This window comes from Leptinotarsa decemlineata, unplaced genomic scaffold (assembly GCF_025532065.1).
Source record: "Leptinotarsa decemlineata unplaced genomic scaffold, Ldec_3_MD MMD2_tig00000199_RagTag_RagTag, whole genome shotgun sequence".
In the NCBI taxonomy this organism is placed as follows: domain Eukaryota; kingdom Metazoa; phylum Arthropoda; class Insecta; order Coleoptera; family Chrysomelidae; genus Leptinotarsa; species Leptinotarsa decemlineata.
Window position 1 is genome coordinate 14,065,083 of NW_027412544.1, and position 9,254 is coordinate 14,074,336.

Consider the following 9,254-nt stretch of genomic DNA (forward strand, 5'->3'; position numbering starts at 1 on the left):
AAGTAACCGAATTGTTATCGGTATAAAGGTTAAATTTTTTCCCTAATAGGTATACCCGAAATTTAGCCAACCCCCACACAATTGCTAGAGCCTCCTTTTCATTAGTAGTGTATCGAGTTTTTCGACCAAGCAGAAGACGTGAGGCCCACGCCACCGAACATCGTAGTCCGTCAACAATTTGAAATAGTTGACATCCCAATGCAGTATCACAACCATCAGTTTCGAGGCAGAAAGGCACATCTTCCCTTGGATGGTATAACATTGTGCTTTCCTGTATTTTCTTCTTTAAATCCTCGAACGCTCCTTGCTCAAGTTCGGTCCATTTCCATCCGTTTTTTTTTTAGTAATTTACTTAGCGGAGCTGCTATGGCGGAAAACCTGCTACAGAAAGATCTGTCAAAATTGGCTAACCCTAACCTAACCTGAAAACCGTTGGAGTTCCTTAACGTTTTTAGGTGGGATATAATCTACCAATGCTTGAATTCTACTGGGGTCAGGGCGTATACCAGTGGCGTCAAGAATGTAACCCAGAAATGGCATTTCAGAACGGATGAATTTGCACTTTCGCAACTTCAGAGTGAAACCTGCTTCTCTGAGTCTTTCAAATACCATCTCTAGATGAACGATATGCTCTTCGAAACTCTTTGATACCACAAGAAGGTCATCCATGTAGACTACTAAAAAGTGATCGAATTCAGTACCCAAAATCTTATTTAAACAACGAACGAAAGAGCTAATACTGGTATTCAACCCAAATGGCAAACAACAAAAACAATATGTTTTTCCATAAAATTTGAATCCTGTGTATTTTTGTGATTTTTCTGTTAAAGGTATTTGCCAGTATCCACTACTGAAATCACAGGACGTCATGTACTTTGGTACTACGTAATATTTCCTCTATTGGACGTGGGGTATCATGTTCTTTTACCATCAGTGTATTTAAAAAACGAGCATCCAAACAAATACGCGCCGTGTTGTCCTTTTTTAAAGCAGTGACTATTGGGGAAATATAGGGAGTGGCCATTTGCTTTATAACGCCCCACTCTTCCATAACATTCAGTTGTTGTTGAATAATAGCTTTATGAGCCAACGGGATAGGATACTGCTTCAAACAGAATTCCTTATTTTCTCGCAATTCTATTTCATGTTCATATTCTTTCGTTCTCCCCGGTATATCCGAAAACAACTCGGTAAAGTCTAATAATAAATTTTGCAATTTCGTTTTTTGTTCTGGTAGCAAAGAAATATTCTGAACTATATTTTTGTGATGTTTTTAATATTCATCGTGCCGACCTCGACCGGTGTGAACTTGGCAGCTAAAAGGTAGCAGCCAAAATCCCGAAAACACCCGAGCGCACATAGACGTACGTCGAAAAATTATTACTGAGAAATAAACATTAAAAAGATGAAAAATGATTAGAAGCTCTATTATTATCGCTGAACGAACACCTCGGGCAACTCTTTCGAATGTGCCTACTAAAAAAGCAGAATGAAAAAAAATTATAAATAGGGGATGAGTACATTTGTAAGAAATTATCTATCACTGAAAACATGTTTTGTTATCAGACGTAGTAGATGAGACCAGCAGTTAGAAGGCCTCAAATAGTGAAATAATTGAAGGGGGTCACATGGAGACATACCTATAAAAAGTAATCGAAACTCCTAGAAGAAAAAAGCCTGTCAAATGGGGATAAAATTCAAAACTGAATCGAAAGTCATAAAAGGAAAAATCCTTTCACCATAATTTTATGTTAGAAAAATCGATTTTGAAAAAGATATTATACTGTGAGAAGCAAAACCGCCCAGGGATACAAATACAAAAATAATTTGAAACTCATGGAAGAAAATATCCTGTCAAAATAATTTCATATTGAAAAAATCGAATTCAATCATAATAACAATCTGTGGAAATCACAACATGAGACCGCCCGTCAAAGGGGGTCAAATGGGGTTATGAATACAAAAATAAATCGAAACTCATAGAAGGAAAAATCCTGTCACAACAATTTCAAGCTGAAAAAATCCAATTCGATCATAATAACAATCTGTGGAAATCACAACATGAGACCGCCCGTCGAAGGGGGTCAAATGGGGTTATGAATACAAAAATAAATCGAAACTCATAGAAGGAAAAATCCTGTCACAACAATTTCATGCTGGAAAAATCGATTCCTATCATAATAACAATCTGTGGAAATCATAACATGAGACCGCCCGTCGAAGGGGGTCAAATGGGGTTATGAATACAAAAATAAATCGAAACTCATAGAAGGAAAAATCCTGTCACGACAATTCCATGCCGGAAAAATCGAATTCGATCATAATAACAATCTGTGAAAATCACAACATGAGACCGCCCGTCGAAAGGGGTCAAATGGGGTTATGAATACAAAAATAAATCGAAACTCATAGAAGGAAAAATCCTGTCACAACAATTTCATGCTGGAAAAATCCAATCCGATCATAATAACAATCTATGAAAATCACAACATGAGACCGCCGGTTGAAGGGGGTCAAATGGGGTTATGAATACAAAAATAAATCGAAACTCATAGAAGGAAAAATCCTGTCACAACAATTTCATACTGGAAAAATCGAATTCGATCATAATAACAATCTGTGGAAATCACAACATGAGACCGCCCGTCGAAGGGGGTCAAATGGGGTTATGAATACAAAAATAAATCGAAACTCATAGAAGGAAAAATCCTGTCACAACAATTTCATGCTGGAAAAATCGATATCTATCATAATAACAATCTGTGAAAATCATAACATGAGACCGCCCGTCGAAGGGGGTCAAATGGGGTTATGAAAACAAAAATAAATCGAAACTCATAGAAGGAAAAATCCTGTCACGACAATTTCATGCCGGAAAAATCGAATTCGATCATAATAACAATCTGTGGAAATCACAACATGGGACCGCCCGTCGAAGGGGGTCAAATTGGGTTATGAATACAAAAATAAATCGAAACTCATAGAAGGAAAAATCCTGTCACAACAATTTCATGCTGGAAAAATCGATTCCTATCATAATAACAATCTGTGGAAATCATAACATGAGACCGCCCGTCGAAGGGGGTCAAATGGGGTTATGAATACAAAAATAAATCGAAACTCATAGAAGGAAAAATCCTGTCACAACAATTTCATGCTGGAAAAATCGATATCTATCATAATAACAATCTGTGGAGATCATAACATGAGACCGTCCGTCGAAGGGTGTCAAATGGGGTAATGAATACAAAAATAAATCGAAACTCATAGAAGGAAAAATCCTGTCACAACAATTTCATGCTAGAAAAATGAACTTCTATCATAATAACAATCTGTGGAAATCACAATATGAGACCGCCCGTCGAAGGGGGTCAAATGGGGTTATGAATACAAAAATAAATCAAAACTCATAGAAGGAAAAATCCTGTCACAACAATTTCATACTAGAAAAATAAATTTCTATCATAATAACAATCTGTGGAAATCACAATATGAGACCGCCCGTCGAAGGGGGTCAAATGGGGTTATGAATGAAAAATAAATCGAAACTCATAGAAGTCACAATAATTCTGTGAAAATCACAAGATGAGATCGGTCGTTCAAATTGGTCAAGTGAAGATATAAATTCAATAAAAAATTGAAAATCCCGGAAGGAAAAATCTTGTAAACATAACTTTATATGCATTACAAAAATTGAATTCAATAATGGTATTATACTGTGAGAAGCAGAACATTATTCCGAAGGGGGTTACATAGAGACTCGAGAAAAATAAAAATTCTATCAATAAAATTTAGAGTTAGAAAAACCAAATAAAAATATAAACATGTTATTGAATGCAACAGATGTAGGGTTGTCAAATACTGAAATGAAATGAAACATTGATCAGATATTATTCGAAATTTTTTTTGACAGAAGTCTTGTCTCTTTGATTCGTGAAATAGTAGACCTAATGAGTTAAAAAAAAAATCAGTTTCAAAAACTTTGAATCAATATAATCTACACAGTTCACACATTCCATTTATTGTTTTCTCTGTGATTTTCAATCCATAATTTATATCAATAATTGTTAAAAGGCATTTTTTATGTATATATCTTAGACAAGTTCTACACTTGAATGAAAACTGTATGTCGCTAACGATTTGTCCACAGAAAAGACAGATATTGTGCATTTGTTTACTGTTTTTCAGTAGAAGCAGTTTCAGATCATTGCGGAATACTGAAGCATCAAAAAATTCTAATAAACTTTTTTGCTTCGCAATTTTCATGAAAGAATATATGACATATACACCACAATTGAAGCTGTCCTTTTGTATCACATGTACCAATGTATTATAAGTCCAATTTTGACTTTCTAGTTGTTTTAATCTAAGAAAATATTTAAATCGTTCTAACAATTCGTCTCCAAGTAATATTTCCTTTCCCAACGGATCTATGACAGTTATTAATTTTTCGGAAAAAGATACTTTCAATAAAATAAAGTGTTGGTGATTCGCAACTGGAAATATAACTGTATTTTTATGAAAATTTACAGAGTCTAAAAATTTTTTTGTCAGTACTTCTTCACCAAAAATTATTGACGATTTGGCTACTGAAATTATCTGGTATCTCTGTTCCGAATTAAAAATATGCAAACAATGATCCACTATGAAACTACTTAGCCATTTTCTTCCGTTAAGAGTTAAATAGTCTTCTACTAATATCTCTTTTATTGAAAAATCAATTTTCGAAATAGATGTTACTATGTAGCCACGATTGTCGCCAAGTTGTTTATAATAATTTATATCGGATACAAGTCCGTTTTACAAAAAACTAACTGGTTTCGTGGTAGTCCATTTTTTCTCGGTGGGTGATAAATTCCTTTCCGGCAATACCAGTTGAGGTAACATATGAAAATAATAAAAATCCTTCAACTTTGAAAACATCATTTCCCAGAAGTGTGTTGATCTATAAACTCTCACGATTTTTATTTTGGTGAAAGTGAAGATTACCAAATCACACCATGATCTATCTGTTATTTCCAGAAGACCTTGAATTTGATAGTGGTAGTTATGCTCAGACTTTATAGATGAATTATTTTCCAAAAAATCAAATTTATGGATATAAGGGTCAACATTTCGCGAATTATAGGGACACTTCACTTCTATAATACCATCTGTATCAATAAGCCCGTCTGGAGAACCAGCTATGAACGAATATTTTCTATGGATAATGAGTCCAGATGGTAGATATGTCGAGTTGGTCTCTTTTATATAAAGAGCAATTGCCTTTTGTTCATATTCAATGCCGTGCTTTGTTGCCGCTGTAATTATTTGTTTTCCAGATTTTATGTCTGATATCATATTTGGGTATGATAATATATTTCTTAGTTTGCAAATTCGACCGAAATTGGAAGCGGTTAACCGTATTTTTCGTTCTTTAAACCATTGTGGACATAATCTCTGAGTTCGTGTCATTTTTTCCAGTTGTTTCATCTGAACTTCCGACAAAGATAGGTTTCTCAAAAATTTTTCACACTTTGTATACAAATTTTCAGGAATATTTTCTTCTTTATTAAATGAAATATTGAGCTCACATATTTTACATATAAAATTTATTGAAGAATATGACCGGTCTCCTTCTGAGTTATCACATAATTGATGAATCCAACGCTCACATTGATCGCATTTCACCCAAGAAGTTTTTTCCTCAAGCATTCCGTGGCCGCAGTATGCACACTGAGCTAATTCTTGATCATCTTCCGGAAATAATACACTCTGTTCATTACTTTGACTACTAGTCTGATTTCTTAAAAATCTAGCATCAAAGTGAGTAAGTAGTACTACTTTTTTTAGATTTGCGCATCCAACTCTCTCGAGATCCTTTCTCTTGAACCCAATCCTTGTATTTCGTTAATCAAGACTTTTCAATTCCTAAATCGCATTCAATTTTCAATGATAAAATGTCCTCTCTCAACTTCCTAATGAATTGCGAGCACTTTAAATTTTTTCGAGATTCGAGTTTGTTATACTTCAGTGTCCCAAAATAATTTTCCACAATTGAATTACTGACTGATTTCCTATCAAACAATAATAATCCACTCCATAAAGGACAAAATGGCAAATATTTGGTGATAATTATATTGAAAAATTCTTTATTATAATATATGTTTTTCTCTTTAAATAGTGTTTCTTCGACAATAATTGTTTCGATTTTTTTCAAAAATCTAATATAAAAAGGACTGGAACTGTAAATACTTTCATTTTTATTTTCTTTTTCGGCATATTCAGTATTTACTCTAAAGCCGTCGTCTTTTAATGTCTCTTGAAATGTTTCTACTGCGTATTCAACTTTTCTCTAGCCAGTTGTGTCAGTTTCCTAAAAGCACATTCCGTTTTTTCGTTGCGGTATTCATAATTCAAAAGTATGAAAATATTTTCGACGAATGTGTCAAATTTATCAATTTCTTTGATTAAAATGGCAGATGCGATAATATCTTTTAAAATATTTCTTTGGTCTATATTTATGCATAGGTCATTCACATCCTTGGAAACCATTTTCATGAAATGAGCACAGCATAGGTAGATTCCCACCAAGCAATGATTTTCCAGACTAGTGAAACCTTTTTCTATTAACACATAGCATTTATGTAGATACTCTTTCAAAGTACATCTGTTGAATGCTTTACAAATTGCATGTATATTAGCGAATGAAAAGTCTGTTACAACACCTGAAAATGCTGGCCAGTACCTGTTGTCTTCGCAAAAATATCTAAAGTCATTCAACAATTTGAAAATAGAATTTGAATCGTGTGTCGAAGAAATCATAGAAAATATGGGATATATTCTTTTAGGTTTCTCAATCTTGATTACCGCTGTATACAAATAAACCGTTTTAGAATTTGATGTTGGTTTCCTTACGACTCCCCCTGTTGCATCAAAATAAATGATTCCTAACGATTTTTTATTCTGTGCTTTCAAAACACTCAACTGTTCAACGCTATAAATTTTTACGCTGAACGGGAGACATATCTCTTTAATATACTCTGGGTGATCATTCTGCATTAATTAAATCAAAGAGATCGTCTTTGTCACGATCCAAATGTGCCATTGCTTGGGACCTTATCTTCCTCAAGGTTGAATCAGATTTGATTTGTTGCAGATTTTTACCTTTATTTAAAATATTTTCGTTAGCTTTCAGAAAGGTTTTTTTTTGTAAGAGAATGACTTTTCATTCAATAATCTCTTCTTTATCAATCGTCTTTCCACCCCTTTCACGTGATTGGTTAAATGAAATGGATGGTTGTAATTTGAAGATGTACTAAACACTTGAACAGTTCTATCAATAATATTCAATCTGAATTTTTTACATCCATAATTATTATGTTTACAAATACCATATACGTTAATGATATTATTTTTCTTGAGATATTTAATGTATTTGAACGCTATAATGCAAACATTGTTCACATATTTAGCAATTCGATTTCGAAATACATATGGATAATATTTTACATCTAATCTTCCATCGGTAAATATCTTTCTCCAGATTTTTTCCTCAACCACAAATACTCCTTCTAGAAAATTGCAGCTTTTATAAGCCGTTTTAACCGATTTCCCGATGATATTAATTGAATTTATGGGTAAAATTTCAGAGCAGTTCCTGGGACTGGATAAATTCAATAGTTCTTCTGGAATTTCAAAATTTTCCGGTGAAACGTTTTTATGATTTCCATCTATAGCTTTTGCTCCGGGCATTACCTCGGTACAATTCTCTGAATTTCCCGAGTTTTCCATTTCTGAACGCTGACTCTGTTCAACAATGTCACAGTTTGTAATCGGTACCTTGATTTCCCCTTCGACGGTACAATCTACTGAATATTTTAGTTCTTTCTTTGGAGTAGAACAGTATTCAATCGAAACATCATTAAATTGATTATCGTCCATTATACTACAATTACCGCAATTTTCATCCAAAATTCTTTTTTTTAATATTTTCCACATGTAATTAATTCTTTTTCTATTTTTGATCGAATTTTTCATACCAAATTTTTTACATAGTATAGCGTAAACAGAAACATCACTTCGATATGAACTACACAATTCAACTGGATCAATGTTCATTGAAAATAGCATTTTCTTCAAATTATCTTCATTCAAGGTACTACAAACTTTCGTGGTGGGAACATGAGAATTCATAAAATTCCTCATAAAATAATTTCTGAAATTGTTATTATCATTTACAATTCTCTGAATTCGACTGCAAACGCCAAATGATGTTCCTTTCAGAGAATCAGCAATTTCTCGACAAATATCTTTTTCAACTATATTTAGGTTATATGAAGGAATTTTGTCTTTTAAGGCTATTGATATAGCTTCGAAAGCCTTTTCAACGGGAAGGTAACGTTTCTTCATAATGAAAGAGTAAAGAACCAACAATTAAAATTTGAAACACAGAAAATAAAATCTAGTAAAACAGCGTGAACAAGAATAAATTCAAATACAATCCAACAAAGCTCTCTCAGGCAAACGCACGGCAAGTATCTTCTATAAGTTGATCGCTGGAAGAAAGCCAATAAAATTTGCGTTCGGTTAACGTGATATAAGGTAGGACGCGTATCTCATGGGACTAGAAATAGTGCCCATATCTCACTTAATTCACATGATAGACAAATAATTCTGAGAATGAAACTTGTTTTAAATTTTCTTCTCTACAATTTTTATTTGAAACATTTTTTCCTAAATACCTCTTTTCTTGTAATAGTACAATACAATATCATTTATATCCCCATTTCATCCCCTTCGACGGTCTGTCTCATCTTGTGATTCTCACAGATGATTATTATGATCGAATTCAATTTTTTCTACGTGAAATTATTGTGACAGGATTTTTCCTTCTATGAGTTTCGATTTATTTTTGTATTCATAACCCCATTTGACCCCCTTCAACGGGCGGTCTCATGTTGTGATTTTCACAGATTGTTATTATGATCGGATTGGATTTTTCCAGCATGAAATTGTTGTGACAGGATTTTTCCTTCTATGAGTTTCGATTTATTTTTGTATTCATAACCCCATTTGACCCCCTTCGACGAGCGGTCTCATGTTGTGATTTCCACAGATTGTTATTATGATAGAAATCGATTTTTCCAGCATGAAATTGTTGTGACAGGATTTTTCCTTCTATGAGTTTCGATTTATTTTTGTATTCATAACCCCATTTGACCCCCTTCGACGGGCGGTCTCATGTTGTGATTTTCATAGATTGTTATTATGAT